General features: G+C 45.8%; 1 long non-coding RNA gene across 1 annotated transcript; it reads right to left on the minus strand.

The window, feature by feature from the left end:
• Window positions 1-792: 792 nt before the first annotated feature.
• On the minus strand, window positions 793-13,699 carry LOC111933327 (uncharacterized). The gene is made up of 3 exons (XR_002866638.2): window positions 13,536-13,699; window positions 9,153-9,268; window positions 793-3,048 (listed from the first exon to the last, which is right to left on the minus strand). It is a non-coding gene; the product is annotated as an uncharacterized LOC111933327 (long non-coding RNA).
• Window positions 13,700-13,993: the final 294 nt, after the last annotated feature.

Consider the following 13,993-nt stretch of genomic DNA (forward strand, 5'->3'; position numbering starts at 1 on the left):
CTAAATAAGAATTGCAGAAGGGGAAATTAATTTTGTCAACAGCTTTTTGGGTATCATTTGTTATTTTCCAGTGTGCTTGAGCAGCTGTTCCTGGCCCAGGCAGAGGAGAAGAAGCAGCAGTGGAGTAACAGCTACTTGTGCTGTGTCTGCCTCACTGGTTGTTTAATTTTGCTGATCAGAGGCAGCAAAAGGATGTGAGCAGTGTGTATAACTGGCTACACGACACAGGATGTGTTGGACTTGATATGCTTCAGTGAAAATAAAGCAGCACAAGTCCTGCCCCAGTCTGGGGCACTGGGTAGTGCTGCCTTGGAATTTCCCATTGGAGGAAAACCAGGCAGTGGTGAAGCAACAGTTAGGGGTAGTTTTCTTCTTTTTCTGAAAATCCCAGAGATCACTAATGCTGTTTAAAAACGTTTACAGTACCAGTAATCAATGCTGTGTTGAGCAAGCCACGTTTTTCATGGTAAAGCCGCAAGTATTTCTAAAACTAACCCGTTTTCCTTTGCTACATGAAGTTAAGCAAAGGGCCTGACTTAACAGCTCCATTTCAAAACCCAGCCCCACCTGGTGTTTCAGAGCTGTGCTTTTATGTGACAACACATCCTTTACACCACACTGACACAACAAACCTGTTGTGATTAAATGGAACAAATACCAACAAAAATCAGAGCTAATGGGATCACGCTGCCTTGTTATCCTCTCTTTCAAAGCAGGCTGGCAGCCACGTGTGTGGTTGTGCAGCCTAACAGACACAGATTGTCACCAGTCAGAGGAAAACAAGGCCTGGGATTGCAAGAAAAAGCAATTTATTTCAGAGCTGGGTTTGGAGGAAAACTGCCAAAGTGCTCCTGTAGGTTTGTATTACTCCCTGAGTTTCCTGGAATTCCTTTTCCCAATGCTTGAAAATATTGTTAAACTTTGAAAAAGCAAAATTCTGATAACTCTGGATCTAGAGTACTTAATAAATTTGGTAAAATTTTCCTTTAGATCCAGCCAGGCATTTTTGTTTTGTCCCTGTTGCTGCCCAAGCTCCACTGGGCACACCCACAGCTTCCTGTCCTGAGTGTGGATGCCCTTACAGCTCTTCTGCAGGTAGAACTCTTATCAGGTCATGGTGCATGTATATGTTAGGCATAGAAACCACAAAAGGGGATTTTAAATGTAAATGGAGCTTTTACAATATGACTGTTAAATGTTTAATGGGGAAAACTAGCTGGAGTCTACAGGTGAGACACGCCAGGCAACGCTTCAGAAAAATGGTGATTCTTCCATAATTTCATGTGTTTTTGCAGCTGAAGTGGCCAGGTGTGATGCAGGTGGCAGGCAGGAAAGAGAGCTTGTTATTGTTCAAATGTAAATTTATACAAATTACCCAGATTAGAGTTGAAGCAAGGCTTTTTTAAAAGCCAGAGGTCAGTGTTTCTCATTTTAGGTGGGCAATAACTCAGGTAGCTGCTTTGCCAATTTTCTTTTCAACAGAATCTGCTGTTGGAAATCACCAGTTTTGTTCATGTTTATTTTGAAAGTTCAGAGATCCCAAACAGCTTGATCACACACAGGGCTGACTGTTGGAATTTTCCATGTTTAGTGCTGGACAGGAGCCCAGAAAAGCCCTGCTCATTGGAGGGCCAGGCTCTCCTCAGAGCTGCAGGGATGTGCTCCTGTGGCAGCCATGGGATGAAGATGCTGGGGACAATAATGCACCCCCAGCATGGAGACTGCACAGGTGACAGCAGCTGCTGCCAAGCTTGGCAGCCACAGAAACACCCCAGCCTCAGATGATGCTCAGGCTGATTTAGGATTTCCAGAAGGGGAAAGTACAAAATCCAGCAGGAGTGAGTGAGTGCTCCAGGAGCAGCGCTTTGCCTCCACCCAGCTGAGAGCCCTGGTCCATCAGACCAGAGGTTTAATTTGGGAAGAGGAATAATCCTCCAAAAAGCAAAGCACCAATTTTACTGGTAGCACAGCAGGTGGGCCAGGGCCAGCACCTGCCAGCTCAGGGAAGCAATGGCACCATAACTCTTACAAGGCTTTCACAGAGCAAAATTCTTACATAAATATATTTTATAAATACATACAAATAAAATATCAAATATGTTCTCCCCTTTTTCAATAGTTTTCCCCTTCATCTCTCAAAAAATGTTTGCTGTCTTCCAAACAAAATCAGTTTATGAGAGACATCCCACACGTGTAAAATTCTGATGTCTGTCAAATAAGAAGAAGAAACAGATTTTAAGCACAAGTGGCTGTTGCCAGAGCAGCAGTAGCAGCACCACACAGGCTATTTATGTGTGAGCATACAGAGATACTATTTTTCTGCACCAGCAGTCTTTTATCACTTTTGCTGCAGCAAAACTCTGTCTTCCATTAAAAAAAGAGCAACAAACCCCACAAGATTTTACCAGTTTTAAGCATCGCTAGTAAAGTTTCTTCCAATGTATCTGTACACTTTCTGTCTGCTTGTCCTCCTGGCCAATAACCCCACCAGAAAACAGCTTTATTAAATATCCAGAAATAGTAAGATCAGAAATAAAGAGGTAAATAATAGCAGGAAATAGCTGAAAAATGTGTTGTTTACAATATACTCAGCATGTGGCAGGTATTAAAGGAGGTGCAGACTCAACATTGTCACATAATATCAGCACAAAGTAATTAGAAACAGAGAGGCCCGTGGAAAAATAAATACTCAATAATAGCTTGGATGTACCCAGCAGCAGGAAATGAGCTTCAGTGGTGGAAGGATCTGATTACACCAAATATAGACAAAAATAAGGAACAATTGTTGCTTTTTACAGGCAAAAACAAAGCAAAGGGTCCTTATTGGGCAGATCAGAAGTTATCAAGTTACCTCCTCATTTTGTACACATGTGAGTATAATATTTACATACACTCTACATAGGTATCTATTTTATTTATTTTATGTATTGGAGGGCTCTGGGGCTGCCTCAGGAGTCCTGGTGGGGCTTTGGCAGGGATTCATGTCAGCACCATCCTCTTGCAGCAGCTAAATCCACCCGGCCCATCCTGCTGCCTCCGACTGCTGCCCTGCGGACACAGGAATAATTAAATTCCCGTGGGGGGTGCATTTCTGGCAGGCTGCTGGCATGGAGCTCCTTTCAGGCTTGCCTTGGCACCCTGGCTGCTATTTGAGCCCAAACTCATGCTGGAGCAATGCTGGGTGGGAGGAGTGGCCTGGGATAACTGGGACAGTGGCTGTAATGTGCCCCAAATTGGATGCAGTTGGATCCCATGAAGTCTTCATGGAGGAGATTGAAAGATTGATTCCAAGGAGGGTTTCTGTGACCACTCTGAGCCTGAAAACTGCCATGAGCAGCATTTTCTACCTGGATCCCTTTGGTGTGGGCATAAATAAATGCACAAAGCACTAAGGAGCTAACAGCCAGGAAAGATTTTCCATTGCTGTCCATCCATTCTGGATTTAAATGGAAAATTAAGAGAGAAATGCTTTAATAGATAATTAACAAATTTCTTTTTTAACATTTATATAGCTTAACATATCAAGGCAGTTCAAATACCCCATCCCAGCAAGCATTAAATCATGATTTAAGCCTGACATTTGTTACATGGCTTTTGCTGTCAGGTTGGGGGTTTAGTAGGGATTTTAAATGGGAACATGGGACAACAGGAATTTTTCCTGTGGCTCAGTCACCACACTGGTGTTCCCTGCACACCAACAGGATCCTCTGAGCCCAACCTCCAGGTGCCAAAGCCCACAACAGCATCAGCATCTTCTTAATCGCTGGCACAGGGGACAGGGAGAGGACAGAAGGCACTGAATAACAAACACAGCAAAGTGCACAAACAGCAGAAATGAAAGCAAATAGCTAAAACTCTTCAGTTTGATACAGAAGAGTAAAATGCTTCTGGGAGCTGTGCTGCCACTCAGTTGGGCTGGGGAGACCCCAGTTATCCCCCACCTCTCATCCAGGACAGATAAGGGAGTGTTCAGCCATCCCTGTTCCCAACCTGATAACATTTTCCAGCAAAACTGAGTTCATCAGTCTTCATCCTTCCAGCTCATTTAGGAATTATTTACACTGTTGGCAGATAAGGGTCCTGAGACAGGGGTGGTTTTGCTGTCACAACAGGCTGGGAGCTGCAAAGCCTCTGTGCTTCTCCCCCAGCAGCTGCTCCAAGGCTCTTCCTCCTGCCCCAGCCTGCAATGCTGAGACCCCTGGGGGATAAAGATCCTCCCCATGGTCCCTGCAATGGGGCACAGTGTGGGGCTGGCAGGAATAACTTGCAGAGCCCGTGGGTGGGCAGCAAGGGACAGCTGAACTTTGAGCTTGAAGCCCAAAGGATAAATTGTCTGTCTCTCTATAAATATGTGTAATTCCCAGGGAAAGTGCCTCCCAGGGGACAGGGATCACAGCAGCAGGTGCTGGCAGTGCTGCCCCCCATCTGAGCTGGCTCTGAGTACTCAAGTTCCAAACTCCATTAGGATAATCTCCATAATTACACACTGCAACCACAGAAGTGTAACTGAGTATTTGGTGTCAACCCTGAGCACCAGGGACTGGGATGAGCTGGGTGGCCCTTGGAGGTTAGCAGGGAGAGGAAATCTGCTTATTCTCTGTGACTTCTGACCTTCAAATCCGCCCTGGAAAGCTCAGGAGGGCTCTTTTCCTCTCCCCCCAAACACAATAAAGAGGCATGAAGCAACCAATGTTTTTGCAGGTGCAGAATTATCTGTTGGGAGAACAAACTGCAGAGATTGTGACATAAAGCTGTGACTTTCCTGCTCACCTTTATCAGGGAGCCTGTTTCCTAAATCAACCCAGTAATAAAAAAAAATAAAAATAAAAGCCCATTAAATCAGAAACCAGGCAAAACCCTGGGCATTTGTTCCAGTATATTTTGGGGGTCTTGTCTGTCAGTGCCATTGGAGGGATGGCTCTCTGCCCCAGCTCTGATGCTCTTTGCCAGGGTGGGATTGCAGAAAGGGCATTGTGCTGCTGTACACAAAACCTCTGGGGAGGTTTTTGCTTGCAGGTCAAGAAGCTGCTGCTGCTGTTGCTTGCCTGATTCCTCTGGGTGTTTTGTATTGCACACAGCCAAGTAAAAACCATTATGATTATAAGAGTGTTTATGTGTGCTGTCCTGAGCTTTGCTAAGCCCCAGGAGCAGCTGGGATACCCAATTCCCTTTAAAACAAATGGCACTCCTGTGCCAGCCCTTTTAAGATAGTTTTACAAACAGATCTTAGAGATACGAGCTCAAAAAATGAGTCTTCCAGGGTGGCTACATCCAGCACTGTTACTCAAAGATGAGAGGGAAGATATGAGTCAGAATCAGTGCTGACATTAGGCCAGGGATTATGTTCTGTCACACAGTCTTGAAAATAATTGGAAATTTGAGTTGAGTAATTAAAAGTTCTAAGGTGAATTCAGGATTATGGAAAAGAGCTGCTTGCCCAGCTGGTGCACAATTCAGCTGCATTCATTATCTATAGCCAATCTTACAAATTTTACATTTCCCTGGGTATTTTTCTCAATGAACTTCAAGAATCAACATGTTGGCATGCTCTTGCACATCTACATCCACTTGTACTTTCAGATTCCTCCTTTGCTCTTACTTCTAAGGCAGTGCATTAATGTCACCATTGAGGTACTATTTACAGTACCCTGAAGGCCAAAAATTGAAGCTAAAATGCTTAAAGACCCTACTATCAATGTGACCATGCTTTGATTCTCTGCAGATGCAAAATAGCCACCAAACAGGCAAGTGAGAAGCAGAGCTGGGATGCAAATCAGCATCAACATCATGGGATGTGGGTCTGTTGGCTGTGACAACCCTGGCAAAACCACAACTGCCTCATGCCAAGCCTTTGAAAACATGGAATCATCTGGAAGAGATGAGGTATAGGAAATACAGATCCCAAGTGAAGTCAGAAATTTGTAGTCTAGATCTGAGAAAAATGTTCACTGAGAATAAGCTGATGGAATGCTCCCAATCACTTGCTGAGGCAGCTGCCCAAAATTATTACATTTATGTGAAAGTGCACACTAGCACATCCCAGGAGCAAACAGTGGATCTCCAGGAAGAAGAGTTGGGGGTAATTGTTGCCAGACTAGTTCTTGGTTGATTAGCCAAAATAAAAATATTCTTTAGAAACCCACCATTGGGTAAAATGTTTGCTAGGTCTGGAAGATTTTCTCCCATATCTGTTTCCATTAGCAGTTTATCTCACTGACTGGAAATGGGTATTTTTCCTAAAATTCTGAGGACCTGGCAGACATAAGACTGAAGGTGACTCCTGGGAAAAAAGAGGAGGAAAGGAAAGAAATGTGACCCAGAGAGGCTGCTCTGACTCCAGCTACATCCTGGCCATCTGCTAGACTCAAATACCCAGTCAAAATAATGCATGGGGTTTTTGTTGTCCTGTCTGGCAGCCTAAATGCCTTGAAAAAGCCCCAATCAGGTCACACCAGTTCTGTTTGCCACCTCTCCAGCACAGACCTGCTGACATTCTGTGCCAGCTGCTGCCCAAAGGGGAGCACAGATGCCAGAAGATGCTTCATCACCTACTGAGGCAGTTTTTGCATCCCTGCTGTTTGTTCACAGCCCCAGATCCCTGGAAGTGTCCAAGGCCAGGTTGGATGGGGCTCTGAGCAATCTGGGATAGTGAAAGCTGTCCCTGCCCATGGCAGCAGGGTGGAACAAGATGATCTTTAAGGTCTCTTCCTACCCAAACCCTTCTGGGATTCCATGATTTTACTCTCATACCTCTCTCCTTTGATCCTGAATCAGAAGAACCAGGGCAAATGAAAGAAAGCTGATCACCAAACAGATGAAATTTCCTAGTGACTCCCTTCAAGGTCTCCGCCAGCACAATTTAGATGGATGCATCAACATGTACAAACTAAAATGCACTGTGAATGAAGAAGCATTGCCCTGATGAGGGAATATTTGCTGTAATTTGTTTTGCAGGCACTTAGCAAAAACAGAATAAAAGGAAATGGGGAGCGCACCCAACAAAGTGATATGAAAATGGAGCCTCTGGCAGCCTCTGAAATACACACTTTTAATCCAATTAGAGCATGGAGTGGATGAGGGACCCTGGACACGAAGTAGCCAAACTCTAGTTGTGCTTTTGTTACACTGCTGCAGGTCTGAGCACAATCTGTTCCATGAGTGACTAGAAAATACATTACAGCTGTGAGGAAAATGGATTTTTCTTTTCTTCTAAACCTACTGTGAAATATGAATTGGGAATTCATTAGCTATGAGCTGCTGCAAAGTAACATTGTTCTTAAAATATTCTCCTGGTTCCAGAGGACCTTGGTTAACTGCAGACAGAGCACAGCGGTCCTTCATTTCATAAAATGTCCTGGGAAGGATCATTAGAAATTACTTACAGATTCTTTCAGAGGCTTTTTAATTTCCATTTGCAGACTCTAAGTGATGACAAAGCAGAAAGGCTATAAGCTGGAGGAGGGTAGATTTAGATTAGATATTGGGAAGAAATTCTTCCTGCTGAGGGTGGTGAGGGCCTGGCACAGGCTGCCCAGAGAAGCTGTGGCTGTCCCTGGATCCCTGGAAGTGTCCAAGGCTGAGATGGATGTGGCTTGGAGAAACCTGGGACAGTGGAATGTGTCCCTGCTCATGGAAGGGGGTTGGAACTGGATGAGCTTTAAAGTCTCTTCAAACCCAAACCATTCTCTGATTCCATGTGAACAGTGAATCTGCAGCTCAGAGTGGTGAAGGAGAGGATGCCACAGGCTCTGCTGCTCACAGAGACAGGAATGGAGAAGGAAGTGCATTGGGCAAAGCAGTCTGTGGCTTATCCACATCCCAACACCCTCCTGTGGGATGCTCAACAGCCCTGGATGCAACGAGCAGCATCGGTCCTTGGGACCTGTTCAGGTTCCTGCAGGTCCAACCAAGGTCCATTCGAGGACAGGCACAGCTGGGACACTGTCACCGTCACTGCAGCATCTGAGCAAGGTTTTTGGAGGTAGAAGGACCACCAAGATCTGCCAATGTTGGACAGAGGGAGCAGGGGTGGGATGGATGTCCTGAAACTTTTAAGTCTCCTTACTAGTGGAAGAGTTTGATTTCCGTGGCCTCAGCAATATTTGATATCCTGCCAAGAAATCACTCATCATGCTGAGGGCTGCATTTCAACAAATGAGGAACAGTCCTGCTCCTCCAAGGTCTGCTCAGGGACTGGTGAGAGCCACTGAACACAGCTGGCTGTACATGTCCATACATCTCCCTGCTCTGCCCAAAGCTGGCATATGGTTGGCCTTTCTGCTCAGGTCCCAGCTGTGCTTTGATTCCAAAATGCCCAGGAGGACCAGGCCCACGGCTTTGGTTCAGACCCCTCACAGTCACCGTGTCAGAGAGCAGTGGGGTCATTACCAGAGAGCCCAGTGGATGTGATGGGCAGGCTTCCAACACCATCATCCAGCTCTAGTTAAACAGCCACGCCATGGAGGTGGATCCTGCAGGAATAACTCACCACCACCAGAGTGTGAGCAGCTTTTGAAGTCAGCACTTATCACCTCAGTCCATCACCTGCACAATTAAACCTTCTTCCCCCGTAAAACAGCAGAAACCAGCACAAACAGCATAACCCCCTGATTCCCTGCTAATCACTGAACAAACCCACTACAAAGGTGACCCCAAGCCCTTGGGGAGCAGGGTGGGGACAGGGATGCACTGGGGGGTCTCAGAGGGGGCAGTCTGTGCTCTGGAATGGCTGTGCTGTGCTCTGCAAATGAAGGGAAGCAGTGTCTGTCCACATTGACTGTCACAAAGATCCTGTGGTGTACTCCCCTGCCTGGCCTGCCCCCCTCCCACCACACTTCTGGCAGGTTTTGAACCCATTTGTTCCACATTTGGCACATGGCAGTGATGCTCTCAGAGTGCTGCATTTGCTCAGGTTTCAAGAAGGTGAGGGAACAGGCAGGGAAATGGAGAGAGGCAAGAGCAGCTCCTGCCTGAGATCCTTGATGGCACTGGGGACCCATGGGGACCTGGGCAAGGAGAGCTGGCAGGGCAGGGCAGAGGGCCCATGGAACCAGGCAGAGCACAAGCTGCCAGCTTGGCTGCTCATGGAACAATTGATTTTCAAGGGCTCTGAATGAAAACTCGGAGGAGTGACATGATGGTTTCACAAGTACCTAAAGAGGAGCTGAAATCTCCTTTCTCCTGGATGCAGGCACGTTGATTTTCCTTGAGGTTTAGAGGCCAAGCATCTTCAATGTCCAGAATCTCTTGACAAGCCAGAAGCCAGAGGCTGAGAATTAGGAAAAAGAAATGTGTGAGGTCTTCTTCAAAGCCAGAATTATCTTCAAAGCTGTAAAGACAAGATCTTCTTGAACAAAAGAGTCACTCCCACCTCCACTGTCACTTACCTGACCTTTTCATTTGTCTGGAGAGCTGATAAAATTCACATGACAAGACACGCCTGGAGAAAAATCCTTGCTTATAGATTTTTGATAGAAAAAATACACTTCTGTCCAAAAAAAATTTGAATACAACCAATTAAAAAGAGGTTTCAAAAGAATACAAAAACAATTTGAATTTTGGTTGTCCAGTTTTTCCATTTCATTCCAAAAGGAAAATATCTAAGTAAGATATTAACTCCTATCAGTATGGATATTTCTTTCTGCTGGCACGGTACCTTCGTGCCGGTCATTTGGAAGTGGTGAATAAATCCCTGCCTGGAGAGCTTGCAGTGAGAAAAGTGAGAGCCTGAAGGAAGAACTGACAGCAGATAACAATAAAAACAACAATCACTCTTTTTTTTTTTTTTTTCCTCTGGAATTGACATTTTCCTGTGGAAATGTGAAATGAAAAATGTCTTGTTCAGTGGGAAAGCAACTCAAGACAGGCAGTCCTTGCCAAGGATCCATCCCACCTGCCCTGGAGCAGAGCAGGTAGAGGTGAGCTGAGCGCTCTGATGCTCAGCCACCCAGCCCAGCTCCGCTGCCTCCCCATCGCTTTCCTTTTTTCTTCCTATTTTTCTTCCTATTTCTACCACTCGCCTGGGGCTCTCCTCCCAGGAGAACTAATATTTTACAGCAGCATGCTGATAGCTATTAAAGTCCCACCAGGTTCCTCCCTGCCAGCAGCCGTCACGGATGATCCACCATCCCACTCCCCCTGCAGAGCTCTGGGATGTCTCTGAGCTCTCTGAAACCCCAGCTCCATCCCCCTCATGTGCTCACAGCTTTCCTGCAAGGCTTTTCTCCACATTCTTCCCCTGCTGCCCTTTGCCAGCACTGGTTCAGTTTTCCCAGTGGTTTCACTTTGATGTAAAATGCTTCATTTCCCACCCTGCCTGTGCACCCACACTCTCCCAGCGCTGAGCTGAGCTTCCCTCTGGGGCACTGTGCATCCCTGGGAATGAAGAACTGCAATAGCTTAAATTAAAACCATCTCCCTCATATCTCTTCATCAGCACCAACCATGGCAGATGCTGCATCTCTCAACACATTCAGCTAAAGGAAAGTCTCAGCAGCAGCTTTGAGTCTCCAGGTGCCAGCACAGAGGTGTCTCCTCCTGCTCGCTGCCCCGGCCAAGAGGGATGATTGATTTTACAGCATCACAGCCAGACCGGCTGTCACAGACAACAGCTCTGGGGAAGACTTCTCTGCGGACTCCTTGGGAGCTTTGAATGATCTGTAGTAATTATTTTTCCTTAAGGAAACAGATGAATTAATCCTTCTGTTAGGGTTGCGGTTAGTTTTCCTAAAACTGGTGTTTTCAAAAGATTTCAGAAAGCAAACAAAGCTGCCAAGCACCATTTTTCAAAACCATTCTCAGTCGTGTAGTTCAAACACTCCATCACATTTCCAGAAGAAAATAGATCAGATTTCTGAAGTGCTCAGTGGGTGCTGCTGCCTGCTACAAAACTGGGGACGCTGTCTTGTGCCTCAAAAGAGAGCAGCAGATTTGGCACAGATCTCACACATTGGAGATGGGTGCCAAATACGTGCTCTCCCTGAGTGTTAGCTGCATTCTCTTTACTGAAATGATTCATTTATAGCCTTCAAATATGAAATACAGATAATCCAGGAGAGAAAACAGGGCAATCCAGCAATGGATGTGGTTCCTGTGCACAGTCTTGCTCCTCCTGCTAACAGCACTCTGCTCTAAGCCCCAGGAAAAGATGTGAAAACCCTAAACTTTGCAACATGGACACCTCATAACACAGGTGAGAAGGTTTGGTAAAGGGGTTTGATGAGGCAGCCAAGGAAAAACCTTATTTTTTCAGGTGGAATTGCCTTCTGAGAAGGGCACTGGAGAAGTAGCTCTCAGAAAATTCACTCAAATTTCATACAGTTTGCTGTAAATTAGTTTAATCAGTGACAATTAAGCAGAAATGCCACCTGAAAGACCTCTAACCTTTGAATGTCAGACTTGGACACCAGCAATGTAGATGAATCTTCCCTGCAACTGCTCTGCAGATAATCACAGAACCATCAAAAGCTTTGGGTTGGAAGGGACCTTAAAGATCATCCGATTCCACCCCCCTGCCACTGGCAGGGGCAATTTCCACTAGACCAGTTGCTCAATTAAGCAGTCAAACCTTCTTTTCTGTGGCTATACATAAATAACCCCTACTTAAAAATCAGATTACTTATCAAGCTCGTCTATATGACTTTACAAACACTTGAATTAGGCAAGGGAGGTCGTGATCATGTTCAAATCAGTGGAGGTTTGCTCAGCAGCTCCTCAGAGCAGCATTTCACCTGCTGAGCAAAGATAAACTGGGACAGGTGATCAGGATCCCAACTGGGTCTTCATTAATGGATTTAATAATTTTTTTACCTGAAATAAGAGAGCGCAACTTCATGAGAATTTTGGCTTACTTAGCTGAAAGAAAAAAAGCAGGTTGAGAGAGGATACAACCACTGTTTATACGTAAATAAGAAGTATCAGCAGGAAAAGAAAATAATTAGGCTAACAACCCCTAGTTAGAACTAGTGGGAATGAGCTGGCCATAAATTATTCAGGATGGAAATGAGAAGTTTCACCCCATTAAAGAAATCTTCATAACAACATAAATTCTTGCCTCCAGTTTGTCTAAAATATGGAGATGGAAGTGGGGGGCAGAGGGGAGAACTTACCAGAATTTCATTCTGAGGGGGAAAAACGGCAGCAGCAGAAGGGAAAAAGCCCCTTTACACAAGGCAGCAAATACACAACCACAATCCAACACAAACATACACACTACAGATTAAACAACAGTCTTGGGGAAGAGATGGCCAGTATCTCTGGCTCCTCCTAGTTTATGATCTCTTTATTATTGCCATTAAGAACCTTTTTGGCATTTTATAGGATAGTCTGAATGCAAATTACAGGAAGGTCAGTGTAAAAGCACATTTGTTAAATGAACTAGTATGTTCTTAAACTTCCTTATGAAAAGAAATGTCTCTGTGGATCTTTAATGAGACAGCACTGTGGCCTTTGTCTAAACCCAGGGTCAGGGCATGGGAAAGACTGGGCTGGCTAATTGCAGTCTGAGTCTTACTTAAGTGTCTAAAATAGAAGTAAACACTTGAGGAATGAAGAGTTCATTAGAATTTTCTTGCCCTTACTGTCTTGAAAGCAAGCAGTGATGGTGACCTGTGATCTTCTGACCAGAGAAATTTCATAGAAAGCTAAAAATAAGTGTAATTGTCAGGTGGGGGTTAGTTTTGAGCAATATCCCTTCTGCTGTCGTGCTGTGGGCATGGCACTGTCCCTTCCCAGGACACAGGGGACAACCCCCTGACACCCAGAGCCCAGATCCTGCCAAAGGCATTGACAGACTCATCTCTCTGATCTCCAGCATCTGAGGGACAACCACCACCAACCTGCAATACCTTCCCAAGCTGGCTGCTTGTAATTCCTTGAACTTGCAATTTGTCTTTAATTGTAACACTCATCAAAGCTGTTTACAGTCGTTAATTCTCCCAAAGCCCTCAAAAGGCTGTAACACCCAGCAAAAAGCAAAGCAGGCAGAGATTAACTGATCTGCACAGGGTGTGTCACAGCTCAGGAGGATCCAGATCACTGCTGTTTTATAGCAAAAAATAAAAGGAAAATCACACCAGGCTGGGAAAAACACACTGAAGTCTGTGCTCTGTCAAAGTGCTGAGTGCCAGGCTCTGCTATGCCACCAGCTCGTGGGCACTCAACATCCCTGCCACACAAGGGGACACTGCAAAAGGCACAGGTGCAACAAGAGATGGGAAAATCCATCTCCAAGGTTTTGGAGCTCGCTCTGCCTCTTTCTAAGGTGTCTTGTTCCTAATAAGTCCTAACAACCAGTTCCTGGTTTGGTGCCAGCAAATAATTGTGACCCTTTGGGGGTCCCCAAGGACCTGGGGTCTCCCTGGGCACTCCCTTCTTACCTTACCATGACCTCCCCTCTAAAACCAGGTGGAGCCCACCAGCTTCTCCACACAGAAAACACAGCAGGAGCAGATTTCTCTACAGCCATCCCAAACCTTTTCCACTTTAGCCACCCCAAATTTAGTGTGCCAGGGTTACAGAGCACATCCCACTCCCACCTGCCACTGATGCTTGACCATGGAACTTTCAGCGATGCTAAATCCCTGCTCACACAGCTGGATCATCCTTTAACGAGCTGCCATGGATGAGCCCCAGTCTGGGCTCACCCAGCTCTGCTTCAGCACAAACTTGGCAGAGCCACCTTCACCCACTCCATGGCAGAGCCGGCCCGTGGGAACGCCAGGCTTGCTTAGCTCAACACATCCCTTATCAACAAGGACACTCCTCACAGTGCTTTCTGTTCCTCTTGCCTAAACAAGAAACATTTCTGTACAATCCTGGGAGAGGCGATTCCAGCCGGGAGATAACACAGATGCAGCTGCCTTTGTTCCCTGGTAAATCTGCTGACAGAAGGATGGTCTCACAGGGGAGCTGCTCTTCGGGGCCATCCAAACTGATGCCATGGATTATTTGATACGAGGTGGCGTGGGCCAGGCTGGCTTTCCCAGAGTGCTGC

Source organism: Cyanistes caeruleus, chromosome 10, assembly GCF_971803275.1.
Source record: "Cyanistes caeruleus chromosome 10, bCyaCae1.hap1.1, whole genome shotgun sequence".
Taxonomy (NCBI): Eukaryota; Metazoa; Chordata; class Aves; order Passeriformes; family Paridae; genus Cyanistes; species Cyanistes caeruleus.